Below are 17,507 nucleotides of genomic sequence, written 5' to 3'. Positions count from 1 at the left end.
TCTAGTATGAGTGTGCCGGTTTCAATGAAATTAGGAGGGAAGCAAGGGGCTAATACCTTCCTTGCAACATTGGTGATGACCCATGTGAATTTGCATCTCGGAGACCTGGTCAGGTAGCTCCCAATGCTTTGGCAATAGTTGAAGCAGTGGGGGTGGAAGGACCAATCAAGTAAGGGGTAGCTAACCCACATGACCATGACATAGTGACTCAAATACCTAGCTTGATGCTGCACTCAATGCCCAAGTCCTTACATGTTAATGCCTTCTTGGAAGGCATAGAGATGCATGCAATCTTGCCAGGTCTTAGCACTAGGAGAGGCACCACGAGGAAAGGGATCGTAGACATGGGAGAGCTGGTGTTAGTGTACTTAGCCACGCAGTCCTCCAGAATTGGGGTAACTTGCATGTCGAGAACATTGAGTTTAATGTCACATTGAGGTAACTTGCATGTCGAGAACACTAGGTTTAATGTCGCATTGGCCAATATGGGATGAAAGCTAGGCCATTCGGAGTGTTGAAGAATTGGCTATTGAATATCGCAGGATTCTAGTTCTCAGTTGACTTCATTGTCATGAAGGGAGTCGACTACAACATCTTGCTAAGACGACCATAGATGATGTGGAACACTCGAGCCATAGAAGACTAGGGCAACTGTCTAATCTGCCTAAGCAATCAAATGCAAGCTATGAGAGTGGAGATGGACACATGGAAGACAAAGCCAGTTGACCTAAACACCATCTCTATTGTGCTTAAGGGTAATGCTCAAGTTAGGAAATCTTACGGGCTGCTAATGAAAATATATCCTTAGCCCTAAGGATGATCGAGATTGGATGCATGTGTTAACCACCATTGATTCGCCATTCTCGAATGATGAGGGGGAATATGAGAAAGCTATCAAGATAGTTGGTGAGCCTACAAATAAGCCCTCGGTGTGCCATTATGCATGATGGCCAGAAGCTCTTGTAGCCGGCACACCCCTACCATGTTCCATGTCCTGAACAACAAGGTAGAGCTCCATTGGATCTTAGAGTACTTGACGAACAAGCTTTGTGGCCACCTAGCCACTAACCTTGAACCCCTCAAAGATCTTATGGAAAAACCCAAGTGGAAGTGGACCAAGGTACACGATCTAAACCCCTAATGTACAATTGGGCCTTAGTCATAGATGAGAAAGAAAAAAGGCATGGAAACCCAGGAGATGACATTAGATGAGGAGTATTGGGATGCCAAGTAAGAAGACTATTGTTTCCTCATTGAAGAGAGCAAAGAAGAGATTGTCACAATAGAGTATGACACTAACAAACACGTGATTGAGCAAATATGAGTAGATTCCAAACCACAAAAGGGGAATACCTTTAAAATCAAAAGAGGAATCATGCAAATGGGGTGCAATCGCACGTGGTTGGAACACTTAGGGGCAATTGATTATGAATGAGCAGGACCCACCTAACCAAGTGTCACATTGTTATTTAGAATGGTATCACCTTCAAAGATACGACCACCAGGAGAGACTCTCTCTTCTAGCAAAGATGGAGAGTTCAATTCCAAGTCATAAGTAAGCTCATATAGCGATCCTCAAATACCTTCACCAACTGTGAGACCAAACACACTAAGGGGGACCTACTAGTCCACCTAAGACACATATGGTTGAGGGAAGAGAGAAAGAGACAACCTAGGTAGTCGAAAGTTGAGGAGCAAAAAAAATCCCAAGATCTACCAAAGCGATTCATGAAGTTCAAGAAGGGTGATAGAGTAGTGATCTTGTTGGGTTCCAAGAGGCAAGGACAAGAAAACACACCTGTAGAAGGGCCTGGCAAAGTCAAGGAGGTTGACCTAGCCAGGGAAGAGGAGAAGCCATGACATGTCTTTATAGTTGATGACTTCATCGAGTAGGAAGAAGCAAATCTTATTGCACTTTTACGAGAGTACATAGACATATTTGCTTGGTCCCTTGACGAGCTAAAGAGAGTAGATCTGAGTGTAGTGACTCATAATATCCCCATCACACTAGACGCAATATTAGTCAACAAGCGGCCGTATCCATGAATCCCAAGCATGCTCATGCAATCAAGGAGGAGATAGAAAAGCTGTTAAGAGATGGATTCATCTATGAAATTGAGCACATAGACTGGGTTTTGCCCATCGTAATTGTCTTGAAGAAGAATGAAAAAATCAAAGTGTGCATCATTTATAATAAAGTCAATGCTGCTACAAAGAGAGACAACTATCCACTAATGTGCACACAGAGCATATGATCAAGAGAGTGGCTGGCAAAGAAACCTACCATTTGGTGGACGACTTCTCAGGTTACAATTAGGTGCAAGTGCATCCTAATGACATGCATAAGACCGCATTTGCTACCAACAAGTGGGGTGTCTTTGCCTATATAGTCATGCCCTTTGGGTTGAAAAACACATCATCAATGTTCCAACGGCTCATATGTGCCATCTTCAAGGATATGCTTAGACATGAGCTAGAAGTGTTCGTTGACAATTTGTGTGTTCACTCAAGTTGGAGGGAACAACTAGACAATTTCCATGCAGTCTCTTTGAACTGATGCAAATTCTATCATCTCTCATTGAACCCCCTTAAGTGCCAATTCTGGGTGAAGCATGGATGCATCCTAGGGCATGTGGTGTCCAAGAATGGCATTGCCACTGACTTCTCGAAAGTCAAGGTTATTGTTGACCTTCCACCATCAAGCAACTACAACGGAGGTCAATGTTTCCTAGGACATACATGTTACTATTGTCAATTCGTGTTGAAATATGCTCTAATCGCTAGACCGCTCTACAAACTACTGGTAGTATTTGAATGGACCAAGGAATGCCAATGCGTATACAAAGAGTTGAAGAATGCTATAATAACCATACCAATCATAAGAGCCCCAGACTGAACCATAATCATCCACGTATATATTGATGCCTTGAAATTTACTGTGGAAGTTGTTTTGTGCTAGCCGGGTGAATAGAATCTAGACTAAGTGAGCTTGGCTAGTAGATAACTCAAAGATACTAAGACGAATTATTCCACAACTGAGAGAGAAGGGCTGGCCATGGTGTTTGCTATGAAGAAATTCCGACATTATCTTTTAGCCACGCCTTTCACTTTTTCGTAAACCATCATGCAAGGAGCTTTTGAATAGTTCCTACATAAGAAAACTCTTGGAATGTAGGAAATTCTTTAACTTTTCCTAGGCACATGTATATAAATTTCCTATGTATAAATAGGAAATTACTTTCCCCACATCCCATGATAGGGAATCCTAGGTATGCATGTATGAACTCCTTATATATAACTAGGGAATTTATTTCCTGCATCCTAAAATAGGGATTTGTAGGTCACATAAGTAGGGAATTCAATTCCCCACATCTTAAACTAGGGATTTGTAGGTCATATAGCTAGGGAATCATGTTTCCCAAATAGCATTGTAGGGAATTCTAGGCCACACAACTAGGGAACTTGATTCCTCACATTTCAAACTGGGCAATTACAAATAGCCATATCAAGAACATATATATACTTCATGAGATTTTACAAATAGTTTATGGGAAATGGTTGCCAAGCAAACTAGGCCTAAATTAAGTAGTCACTCAATAATACAACATTTCTTATCATCCTTTTTTACACAATTTTGCAAAATTCTTCTATTTATTTATCTATTAAAGATTATTTGGTGATGCACCAGCACTATAAAGGTAACTATGTTGATCAATAACTTAATGTTGAGCACCATGTGACCTAGGTCAATACTTATGGAAATTAGAACCCATTGTAGTGAAAAAGAGAAGAAAATGATCCTCTTTCTCACAGTAAATGTCCTCAAATAAGCATTAACATACCAAGTCTACCTCTGAAAAACTTCAACGGAACTAGCCTCCAAAGAAACATATTAAACCTTATAGAAAGATGTGGCATTCCATATTGGTAAGGTTAATTTTTTGCATTTTGCTCACATATGTAAGTTTATTGCACTTATTATGATTATCCCAAATAAGGTAATTAGAGTTTAAAAAAATATTACACATGACACCTGTAATCGAGCCTACTTGAGGTTGAGTTAAAGGACACGTTGCCCATGTCACCTATAATCAAGCCTAATTGAGGTTACAATACTAACCATTGTAATGGACAAAGTGTATGTCTTGGAGACCAAAGCCCTAAGTCAAATGGATTTGATTCTCAAGGTAGATATATTTTACCCCACTTTCTTTGACATCAAGGAGTACTTGAAAATAATTAGCTACAAAGATACCTAGTTAATTTCTTGTAACCCACAAGCTTTCTAAAATTTCATGGGCCTTTCGAGAATTGATAGGCTAATTTAGGATGTTTCTTAATAACAAATATATCCTTGAAGCCCAAAGCATTTAATCGAATAGATAATCCAACTGATGAATCAATATTCACAAAAGCAACTAGCCAATATTGAGTATTTCAAGCAATGGCTATTGTTTTTCATGTTTTTTCATGGGTAAATACCTAGTAAAGAGGAGTTTTCACAACAGATCAAATATACATTTACTAGAAAGGGCTTTATTCATGCTCAGTTAGTGTTTAAGGACAGATCTCACGTATGATCTAGCCTAATTGATCTAAAAAACACTAATGTACTGTAATGGAAAATGTGACAGTGATCAAATCCTTAAGGCAAATGGTTTGGTTTCTCAAGGCATATGCATTTTACTACACTTTCTTTTATGTCAATGAGCACTAAAAAATAATTAGTGACAAAAGTACCTAGTTAATTCCTTGTAATCCCACAAGTTTTACAAAAGTTGATTTCCTTTTGAGAATTGATAGGCCAATTTAGGATTTTCTTAATCATAAATATATCCTCTTCGAATCCCAAAGAATTCAATCAAAAGACAATCCAGGTGATGGACCAATCCTTACAATGGTACCTAGTCAATATCTCGAGTATTTCAAGGTACAAATATTATTTTTCATATTTTTCATGGGTTCAAGTACACTCTAAGGAGGAGGTTCCACAACAAACCAAATACAAATTTATTAGAAAGGCTTTGTTCATGTTCAATTGGGTTCACTGAGAGTTGTTGCGCTATTTTCATTGATTAAAAATTTGTTAGAAAGCTCTTTTCTTGAGGAAAGAGTGTGTGTACTTACAATATAAAACAAGAACATACACTTAGTTGGTAACAAGACAATGTAAAGCAACATAAAAAATATAAATGAGTATCCTCATGACAAAAACCACAATACACTTTATAGGGGCAACAAACATGAACATGTAAAGCTACATAAACAATATAAATGAGGGTCCTCATAAGAGTCGAAAACCACAATACACTTTATAGAGAAAAATACATATCTCTAACCACCCCTCTTGATGCTCAATAAATGCTATAGTAAGAAATGATTACAATGGGACAAAGAAACCAATAAGATGCTAGAATCATGAGTCCTCAACTCTAGCATATCCATAAGATGTGTCTCAAAGAAAACACAAAGAAGACGTCAAATGTGAAGAATGGGATAAGAAAACAACTTCCTACATGCTCAAGTCTCACATATAGATAAGATATGCCTTGAAAACAACACAAAGAATACTCATTAAGTATGAAGCATGGGATAAGAAAACAATTCTCTACAATATATAATGGCAGGTCACAAATGTCCAAGATGTTAATCAAGCCAATCTTGCAAGGCTCTCTCTCTCTCTCTCTCTCTCTCTCTCTCTCTCTCTCTCTCTCTCTCTCTCTCTCTCTCTCTCTCTCTCTCTCTCTCTCTCTCTCTCTCTCTCTCTCTCTCTCTCTCTCTCTCTCTCTCTCTCTCTCTCTCTCTCTCTCTCTCTCTCTCTCTCTCTCTCTCTCTCTCTCTCTCTCTCTCTCTCTCTCTCTCTCTCTCTCTCTCTCATTGTTTGACCTCCTTGCATGTATATACTTACTTGCTTCATGACATCAAAGTTGATAAATTGGAGTATGATGATGCTTTAAGAGATGTAGATGCCCCAAATGTTGCTTTGTTAAAAAGCCTATATCACCTTACTTGCTTCATGGTGTAGAAGAGATAAACTAATCATAGGATAAAAATGATCTATGAGATTTAGAAATCCCCTCAAAAGTATAACATACCCTATCCTAATTTAGTGGAAACTTTACTGAAAAGACATATCTTTTTTAGTCCCTTAAATCTATGATACAAAGTCTTATGAGTTACCTATAGGCTTAATGTGGGTCAATAAAGATACATATCACATAATATTTGATTTGAGTTTGAAGAGTAATGGGATAAGAAGAATAACCCCATTCAGAAAGCTATTGCTGAAGAGTACATTCACCATATAGTAAAATTATCTCCCCATTCATAGTCTAGCCATGACTATAGTGAGAAAATCCCTCCAAACCCTATTATAGACCTTGTTTAAATCTTATATGTTGATGATCATCAAGTTTTCCTCACTTTATATTGCATATTCAATGGAAATCATTAAATTTAGAATTGTGTCATGTATTTCCCTTATAAAGAGGAATACACATTGAGACTTATGTAGCACCTTTGGTAGTATGAACTTCACTCTTCATGCTTTCACCTTTGCAATGATTTTATAGATTACATTTAAAATGTGAGGGGCCTTCAAATGTTTGGTTAGTACATTTATTTGCACAAGCCAAACTTGGTGTTGCCTCCATGCACCTATGGCTTTCAATACCATAAAATGAATGTTTGTAGCATCCTCCTCGCCCTCTTAGTTGTGACTTTGTCCAACAGCACATATTTTATAGCCCATTCTCCTTCTAAATTGTTTGTTACAAATACCAGATTCACTCCCAAACAACACTTGTCTCTTCTGTGAAATTGAACATGAACCAATTGAAGGCAAAACATTCAGGCAGAGCAAAGCACAATGTCTAAGTATGTACAAAGTAACAAATGTCACACACACAAAATTTTTGGTGGATTCCACACCTCGGATGCGCAGCAGTACGACATCCACCCCCTCTGATCCTGCACATCCTCCGCATGGGCCAACTACCCATGATCATTATCATCAAGATCCACGTACAGATCAATCTCTTCATTATCTATTTCTGGTATATCAGCAAGGTTATATGTCATATCATCTGTCTCTTCTACTGGAGTTTCTTCTTGTTGCTCTTCTCTTGCAAATTCTTCCAATGCATAATCCTCATCATCTCTTTTCTTGAAAATCTTGATTCTTTTTCCTGCAATAGGCACTCTAAGCACTGTCCCATCCAATTCTGTCAGCTCATATGTTGCATTGTCAAAGACATGTCTGACTATGTACGGCCCAAACCATCTTTTCACCATCTTCCGAAGTGCAATATACTGATTTTCAAGGCTGCTATCAAAGACTAATACCCAGTCTCCCTCTTCTATTGCTCTAGGCCACAAGCGATGCCTGCTGTCAAACCTGTCCTTATTTCTAAGTCTAGCAACCTTCAACCTGTCAATAGCTAGTTGAATATCCTGTGGTCTTCTCTCCAACTGCCGGATCCAAAGAGCTAAGAGCTCCTCTCTTGTCAAATCCTCCTGCCAAGGTAAAACTGACCAAGTCAAAGCACAAGTCTCAGTCGGCATAATCGGTTTCTGACCATACATCAACTCTACAAGCATATATCTTGTGATAACACTGTGAGTCATATGATCAGCCCACAAAGCAAATGGTAGAAGTCTCGGCTATTCTCCAATCCGTCCTCTACATGCTTTGGCTAATGCTTTCACTATCGACGGATGCCCTCTTTCACTCTTTCCATTTCCCTCTAGATTTTATGTTGTGGTTAGAGCCAATTTGATTCCTAGTTGAGAGAAAAACTCCCTAGCTTCATCTGTATCCAATTCACCATGATCTGTAGTGATCTTACCCACACAGCCATACCTGTAGAAAATTTATTCCAATAAGAACTTACACACTGCACTAGTGTTCTTCGTTCTCAAAGGTCTGCCCTCAACATGATTGGTAAGATCCTCTCTAGCCAAAATAATATATCTCATCTGCCATAGACCCATAGGCATAGTAACCAAGTCAACTACCCACTTATAATGAATGCATAGCGGATAGGTCGGATGAAGCTCATCTCGATGACGCACTATGTAATACATCGGACAGTCTTTGCAAGTCTCTACAAAGTGAGAAACATCTCTGTACATGCCTTTCCACCAATATTTTTCCTTGATTTTCTCATAAGTAGCCCACACTTCTCTATGACCAGCCCAAGGACTCTCATGAAACTCTCTCATCACCTCTAACTGGGTCTCTTTATTGCAGACAACCCACAAGGGTAATCCACCTCTTTTCTTCAGGTGCTTTCAAAGAAATCCATCCTTGAGAAAATAACCATAGGCTTTTCTTCTGATCTTCTTGAACTCTTCATCTGTCCATTCATCTCTTTTGCTTAGTGTACTAAGGTACTTGCCAATCTACAACCAATCTCCAACATAGAGTTCTTCTATGAAAGCCACAATATCATAAACATAGCAAACATGATCAACCATAGCGGTTGAAATTTTTGCATCATCCTCTTCTGCAAGTAGTGTCTCCTCATCATCATATCTGGCTCTAGAGAGCATATCCGCCACTAGATTATCCTTCCCTGCTATGTGTTTAAATTTTGGATTTAATGACTTGATGTATGCAATCCATCTCAGCATAGCTATATCCGGAGTAGAGCAACTCGTAATCATACCTATCAATGGCAAGCAATCTATCACTACCACAACTGAGGCTCCAATAAAGTACTCCTTGTCACATTTGAGAGTTGTAACAATTCCCAGTAATTCCCTCTTGATTTGCAGATACCTCCTTTGTCTCTTGTTTAGGACTTTCGCCCCAAAAAATCGAATAGTGTACCTGTTTCCATCTGCATCATCTTGACCCACAGCCCAACCTATGCCAATTGGACTAGTGTCAACTGTCAATACAATAGACCTTCCACAATTATAATCCGCTTTCCTGAGAGTAGGAGTGATCTGCAATAACTTCTTCAATTTCTGCATGGCTCTAGTGTGGCTCTCATCCCAATAAAATTTCTACCCCTTTCGAAGCAGCTGATATAAATAATCTGCTATGTGTGCAAAATGGGGTATCCAAATCATGTAAAACACATAGGCTCCAATGAATCTCCATACCTCTGAAGTGATAGAAAAATACTCCGTAATCTTTCCTATAGCATTCACCTTTGCAGGTGAAGGTTTCCTACCATAATACCCACACATATGTCCAACAATGACGACCTCATTTACTCTAAAAACAGATTTCTGCCCTGATAGTGTCAAGTTCACTTCTTCTAACCTAGCCAAAATCTTTTCACAAGCTGCAATATGATCAGCCACAAAGTATCTGCATTCCTGCTCATTTAGACTCTCATCCTTCTCTTCTTCTGCACACCCCTTAATGGGCACATCATCCAAGAAAGGCATGGTAAGCTGAGGTATGTACTCAAGAAGGACCTTATGCATGGCATTCATCATATGCACAACAGAATTAGCGGCACCTTGAGGCAAGGTACACATCCTGACAAGCCCAATAGGAGTTCTCATAGTGGTTATGTCCCTGCTTTCCAAGGCCAGCTGAAACTGATCATATCCCGAATACAAGTCACCTAAAGAATAGATGGCACATCCAGCAAATGCTTCTGCAAACTCATCCACAACTGGACCTATACCAACATTCCTGATAGTAACTCTGTTTACTGGCTACATGTCCTATATAAATCGGAGAGTACCATTCTTCTTTGGAACCATAAACCACCTATTTGAGTATGGTGCAGATGATAGCTCTAGGATTCCCATCCTGATTTTCTCATTCAATAAGTCAACTAGCTTTGGTAGGTATGCCCTAGGCACTGGAATAGGTCGAAGGTTCCATGGAATATGAGGAATAGTAAAGATCACCATAGGGGCAACAATATCCAGATTCACACATCCAATCTCATGCGAGAAAAAAGCAAACCCCCTTCCATGTCACTCAAGCATATCCTGAAAGCATTGCTTCTCTAAGGGTAGTAAGAAATCACCATTTCCAAATTTTAATTCAGCAAGAGTCTCTGCTGAAAATTTATGGCCTATATGCTCTAGATTCCTCAAAATTAGCTGTTGGTAGCCCTCTCTATTTGCTGACCACTGTTAGCAAGGTGGAAGTGGTCCAGCTACCAGCTTCACCTTCTTATCCACATTCTTGTATTTCGTGTCAACCCTGGCTTCATTATGATCCTCTGCATTACTCAAATCATGCTGTAAATCAGCAATTCTGCCCTCTGGTGTGCTGAATATCCTTAGCCCTCTGCTTTATGGACTGCATAGGAACAACCCTAAACTCTGGATGCTAAAATATTTCAGCAGTCAACTTTGTTGGCTGAAAGTTTTCAGCCCTCTATGTCTCTGCAGGCTGATCATAATCAGCCGGAAACTCTGTTTGCTGAATTTCTTCAACTCTCAACACTTTTTGCTGAGTCACCTCAGCCTCTCACTCTATTTCTGACACAAAATCTAAAATTTCATGAAACATGTCCAAGGACTGCACTGATACATTACTGAGACAACTCTCCATATCAGCTTTCAGCATATTTTCCATCTCTGTCATTGTATCTGCACAAACCATACTATCATACATCCCATCTATATGCTCATCATCCTCTAAAATACCTGCATTTTTCAAATCTTTCTCCTTCTTGCATATGTACTGCCTGGCAGCTCTAGGCAACTTAGAAATCTTCTGATAACTCATCGAACTGTTTGCTGAAATTCCAACAAAATTAGAGGAGAAAACACTGCTGCCAGGAGGTGAGAACTCCAATCTCCTCTACTCTATACTACCGTCGTCTCGTGAAACAGCAATACCTAATGAAAATCCGAATCCCTCACAGTGGGCAAAGGTGCATCTCGAAGAGTATCCTTGTTTCTAGCATGATTTACACACACAGTCATAAACTGGACTGCTCTCATACCATCTTTACTGCTAATCCGTGCATAAGCAGATCCATCATCTATTACTTTCGTCTCCATGCGCATCTCTGTGATGAATGGCTGTCCAAGGATTATGGGGTAAGAGTATGAATCTTGCACAAAGAAATGGAAATCCTCCTCTACATCTCCAATAGAAATCCTGACACTAGGACACGCAACATACAAATCATCTACAGTGTTGTTGGTAGCTCTCATATGCCACCCATGCTCTGCATCCATAGGCCATCTATTACTTTCATAAACTCCATGAACTATGAGATTAATCTCTGAACCATGATCTACCAAAGCAACATAAGGCACCTGTTTCTCTCCAATTTTTACCATTGTTTGTGTAGTTGCCCTAGCCCAATGACTCCGTGAAAAATGACTATGCGGTACCAAGATAGGCTCATCAGTTTCAGCATAATGCATAGGTTGAACTTTCTTCTCTGTCTGTGGAAAAACAGAAGCATTCTCAACCATAACCTCATCCTCATCCTCATTCAGCTCCCCAATCAAAACTCCCTGTGTATCAGTAGTAGGCAATGTATGTCTTTTTCTCTTCATGACTTCTTGGAACTCATCTTGAAACTCCCTTTTCGAGATGCCCAAAACCTTAGAAGAAATAGTAAAAGTCACCTCACTGCCAAGTATCTTGTCATTAAAGATTTTCTTCATGTCTATAGATGTCTCAATATCGGACATTAATCTAAATCCTGGCTGCTTTCTCTGTCTAGGCTCCTGCCTCTTTTCTTTCTTTTTAGCATCTTCCATTTGTCGTTTTGGCCCTGGTCTCAAAGATGGCCCTGCAGTAGGTGGAGTAACAAACTCACCCCCTCTAGTATTTTTAGCTGCATTTGGATTCTCTTCATCTCTCTTACGCTTCTCCTCAACAAGTACATCTGCTCCCTGAGACTTAGCCAAGTAGGCATAAATAGTGTACCTGTCAACATGCGAATCCCAACCTATCTTAGATCTGATGCTAGAACCTACACTAGTCAAAACAGTCTGCTGAATTTTTCCCTTATTTGGGGTCTCCATAGCATAGGTCCATAATGTTGACTAAATATTTGAATCTTTCTCAATCTGGACTCCATATGCAGAAGCATCTCCTCTAGCTGCCACATAAGAAGTACGCGCAGCTATGTCATCTACTAATTTCTTCATTCCACCTTTCCCGAAATTGGTATCAAGTGGAGCTCCTATTTTAGTCAACTAGATCTTGCCATCTTGTCCCCAAAATACCAAAGTCTTCCTCCTTGCATCTTGAAAAGATTTGCAATCCCTGCAATGATGATGGTCCATACTATCACACCAAATACATCTTCGATCTCTCGTAGGTGCACTAGGGGCACTCCTAGGTGCAGTAGGAGCACTAGAAGAAATAGTAGGCGCAATCGAAGAAAACTGCTCTTTTAATTTTGCTTTAACTAACTCCAATGTCAAATCCATTATGCCTTTTATTATGTCATCAAGAGAGGAAGGAACCAAAGGAGGAGTGGATGATTTTGGAGCAGAAGGAGCCGGCATCGATCTTGGAACAGGAGGAATAGGAGGATTAGAAACAATAGGCACTGGCATAGGCCAAGTAACTAGTTGAGGAAGAGAAGAAATGACGGGGGTAGAAGCAGACATAGGAGCAGAAGACAGCATCGGTGTCATAGATCCATTCTGTAAGCGGGTCTTCCATATCCACCTCTTGGTCAAAGTGGAGACCGCATCCTGGGCGTCTTGCCAATCTATTTTAAGACCCAGAGGCTTTGTGCGATCCTCAAGAAGCTCTCCTAATTCTTCTTGAAGATCAGGATCTGCAGCTTGTAAGAAAAGCTCAACTTTCTCAATATCCAATGCTCTTTGTTCAATGGCATCAAGCTGACTATACCTCTCTTCAAATTCTTGTATCAATTCTGAAGCAGCTAAGCCTTTGTTTGGCATGTAGACCCACTCTCCGAATGACCGCCGTGTAGCCATCCCAAAGTCCTCAAGAAAATACTCCTCTTTCACGGCCTTCTTAAAATCTTTCCAATGCGAATTTTGAAGGAAAAGATCAGTCACTTTTACCCTCAAGGCGGGTGTGACAAGGCGAAGAAAATATTTACTCATAAGTCCTGTTAGTACTCCAAAAAATCCCATCTTAATCTCATACATCTTTAAATAACCAGATACATTACGGCCATCAAATAGCTTCTTTTCATTTTCAACTGCTTCAATCGCCTTAGTCACGCCAATTGCATTCTCTTGCTCCGAATATAGTTGCCTTTGCTAAGGCAATTGTTGTTGATGTAACTGCTGTTGCTGCTGCATATACAATTGTGTCTGCTGATTTGAAGCTACATATACATAGACATATTCTGCAAAATCTTCTTTAAATCATCCATTAAAGTACTTGAAGTAGAAATCAATGATGGAATCGAAGTAGAGGACAAAGTAGGAATCATAGAAGAGGCTGAAATTGATGCTGAAGTATCTCCCATCCTGAAATTTTTTTAAATGCGACGCTTTCATGTCAGGTTCACCAAAGATGTTGAAGGGTTTTCGAAAGCAAAGTCGCGACCACAGAGGTTCTTGAGAAATTCCAAGATAGAAGATCAATCAAGCGAGATCAGGCTATGCAGCAGTAAACTTCAGACTCTTCATATTGAATGCAAAAATTGTTGATATAACATGCGTTTGACAGGTTTCCCAAAAGAAGAAGACCAATTCTAGACTGCGTAGTGCAGCTTATTCTCAATTGAAGCTTTGAATGATGAATCCTGCTAAGAAGATGCTTAGGTGTGTCCAAAACCATGCGTATACATAATGTCAAAGTAATGTAATGAACAAGCAGAAACCTATTCAATAAACCTGCTGTTCACAGCCTGAAGAGCTATTGGATCCAAGCACCACCGGTTCCAGTAATCAAAGGCCAATTTCTGATCAGCAGTTATTTGACCCTGCACAAGTATGACATACACTATGGTACTGCTTTATTGCTGGGTTCCATGACTCTGCTGAAGGCTAGGTTTTCCTCCATTTAATGTTGGATTCCATGGTAGGTTCAGCTATTAAACATATAAAGACAACTCATACACATCATAACTATCTGAATGGCCAACATCACGATCGATCCCTTTTACCAGAAAATTAGAGGATTATTACATCTAAGAAACCCTAGGATGGACCCATTACTTACACCTCTATAAACTGAAAAGCAGGGTTTGTGAAAGCACAAGTTCTCATCTCAAGAACTAGCAGCTTTCAGAAATAATTGGTTTGCTAAAGCAGGTCTATGATTGAATGACCTATAAATTGAAGGCAGGTCCATGTGTGAGAATGTAGCTATTCCCTGGTAGATTGTAGTCAATAATCCTCCATACATACATAACCTGTGAATGTAATATATGCTCAACCACGGCTTGTCACTGTGGACACTTGATGATTCGACAATTCTCTTCAACATGCGAAACTTTAGATATCCCTACCACAGTTGCCAAAACACTAGGAGTAGTACTAGCAAATTGCAAAGCACATTGTGCAGGTGATCTTTCATCCCCAAGCTCAGGGAACTTATCCTTGACTTCTTGATTCAAATCCTTGACAAGCTCTCCCTTGGAACAAAGGAGTGAAGTAGGGTGTCAAGACACACCTCCTGCCAGCACACCCCAAATCCGCTTTTTCTCCCCTTTCACATCGACTCTGATCCAGCGCAATCTTTGTCTGCAGTCGTAAACTCTGTCATGACAACCAACACATATGATCATGATTTCCTGCCAGCTTGGTACACACAACAAGCCATGATCCCTTCAGCTCACGAATCTGGTGCTATGACTGCAAGTCTAACCTAGGTTTGTCCTGTAATGAGTATAACCTCCTCTAAGGTCATGTTGCTCCCACGAAAGCAAAACCATCCCAGGGTCGTCGATGATCACGACAAGTTTGCTCAATCTTCTCCTCATTGCAGTGATGACTTCTATCCTTGCATTGTGCTCCTCCTTGATTCCCTTCATACTGCTGACGGCTCTATTCAGTCCCTTTCTTTGTAGATGCAATCCTTCTATCGAGGAACAAGCACCTCTGCTACCTTCCTCTCTCTCTCCCAATGTGGCTCTTTTGGTGTCTGTTCCCGATCACTCAGCAAGCTATTGTTTTTTTTCTCTTCCCCAGGTAAAGTTTTTCTGGTCCCCCTTGATCGCTCTCCTCCACCGGAATCCAAAAAGCAGGTCGAAAGCCTCATGATCTTTTCCTATTTTGTCCAATCCCTCTCCTTTGATAGCTGGGATCTCCTGCTTTCCTCATGGTATCTTCATCCTTAGAAAAGGAAAAGCGCACCACGTTCTGACCATCCTTGGATTTCAAATAAAACACATTGGGCGGAATCACCACCACACACACTTCCTCAATCAGATACTTGCGAAAGTCCACATCTGTCTCAAAGCCAAAGGGAGTGTGGTCTACCATGACAAAGTAGGTGCCTAGTGGCTCAAACACTTTGAACCCAACCTCAGTTAGACCCTTGACTAAGATGTCTTTCTTGATCATATAATCTCGAATGAGGTCCTCGTAGAAGCTGTCAGGTGCATTGAGGGCAGCAGCTGTTGCCCATTGAAAGGGTGTAGCAGTTGCAAATGTAAGATATGCATGTGCTTGTCTGAGTCCCAAAGTTAAGTTAGGTGGTACAACAGCCCACCCAATCTTTCAGCCAGTCAAGGAGAATGTCTTCCCTAATGAGTTTATGCTCATGTTCCTATCATACATTCCATCTAAGGAAGCTATATATATATATGATCTGCACCAAAAGTTAGCTTGTGATACATCTCATCTACGAAAGAAAGTGCATCATGTTCTTTGCAGAACGTAGCAATCAATTTCAGTTCATTCCGAGAAAACATATTTCCTGTAGGGTTGGTATGATGTCTCCAACAAAAGATACATTTATTTGCACAAGCCAAACTTGGTGTTGTCTCCATGCACCTGTGGCTTTCAAAACCATAAAATGAATGTTTGTAGCATCCTCCTCGCCCTCTTAGTTGTGACTTTGTATAACGGCACATATTTTATAGCCCATTCTCCTTCTAAATTGTTTGTAACAAATACCAGATTCACTCCCAAACAACACTTGTCTCTTCTGTGAAATTGAACATGAACCAATTGAAGGCAAAATGTTCAGGCAGAGCAAAGCACAATGTCTAAGTATGTACAAAGTAACAAATGTCACACACACAAACTTTTTGGTGGATTCCATACCTCGGATGCGCAACAGTACGACATCGCACAATAGAGAAGATCCCACTTGGAAGCCCATCTTCAACATTCCATTGGATTGTATTCACATTTGTTCATTGTATGATTTTGTTAGAATCATGGAGAAACTTGTATATGAAGACATTTTCTTTACTTATAGGATGAACCAGAAAAAGAAGCCATTGCAATGTGTAGGAATGTGGAGCGAGTGTGATTAGAAATTGGGCTACACAAGCACCAAGTAAAGATTGAAAAAGATAAGAAGAGATCATGAAAATCTGGTAACTTACCAAAAAATCCTTGCTTTGGAGGAGCAAAGGCTAGGAATTTTCTTTCAGCACCCATCAATGCGGAAGGAAATGTCATGGTTCATAGGCCACAAGACTACCATGGGTGAAAAAGGTTGCATTCTGCAATCCCTGATTAAAGTAATGGAGGAAAAACAAGGTTGGCCAAAGTGAAGGTTTGGATTAGTCTTAACAAATTTTCTCCCTTACTTTGCAAGATGATGTTTAACAATGAAGATAAGCAAGAATTTATCGATGTTGTGCATAGCTTCTACGAAAACATGGTGGAAGTGTGGGACAAAAGCTCTATCACACATTACATGGTGTGCACTAAGTCAATATTTTAAATTTGTATGAATTGTATAAACTATTGAGCATAGTTTTACTCATGTGTGATATTTGTCTTTGTAGCATATCCTTGAGGCACATGGGCCATACTTTGGAGAAAAGGGAAGCATCGAAGTTTGGTCCACACAAGGGATGGAAATTTCACATTAGATAGCACGTGGTGCATACCAAAGAAAAGCTGATCATGGTGGAGAGGTAAATGGTAGCAATCTAATGATCCAATTGCTATATTGGTGGTATAGGATCATAGTAGCGGATGAAACTAAACTCTCACAAAAGAGAGAAAATGAAAGTGCTGATGAATCGGCTACAGACATGATGGAATCACGTTGTGTCAATAAAAGAGTGCATTATGAAGCCTCAAGTGCCAAGGAAAACCATGCCAAGTGGCTAGAGACAAAGCTTTGAGAAGGCAACAAATGGCTTTGAAAAGAGCTAAGATAGTATGATTAACAATGTGTTCAGTGTGAACACTATTCTTTGTTTAAGAGAAAAAGAGAGAGTGTGCATCTATATGAATGATTCTTATAGTTTAGGGTTATATAAAAGAGGGTTTCACTTTCTGTCTTATTCATTAAGTTCTCACATATCTTGTGCAAGAATGATGGCTAGGCCTAAGGTAGCTGCAAAGAAGCTTCTGCTCAGAGTTCCATATCGTGTTCAGTCCCTTGGTGCATCTACTAGCTCAAATGTACCCCCTTCTCAACCTAACCCAACTTTCTCAAG

General features: G+C 40.0%; 1 pseudogene; it reads right to left on the bottom strand.

Moving 5' to 3' along the window:
• Positions 1-15,872, bottom strand: part of LOC148018208 (uncharacterized) — a 40,069-nt pseudogene extending 24,197 nt beyond the window's left edge.
• Between the last annotated feature and the right edge of the window lie 1,635 nt (positions 15,873-17,507).

This window comes from Lygodium microphyllum, chromosome 21, assembly GCF_053477565.2.
Source record: "Lygodium microphyllum isolate KBCC chromosome 21, Lygodium_microphyllum_v1.1.10, whole genome shotgun sequence".
Classification (NCBI taxonomy): domain Eukaryota; kingdom Viridiplantae; phylum Streptophyta; class Polypodiopsida; order Schizaeales; family Lygodiaceae; genus Lygodium; species Lygodium microphyllum.
The sequence above is the reverse complement of the archived record's forward strand: the minus strand, read 5'-3'. Positions and strand labels throughout refer to the sequence as shown.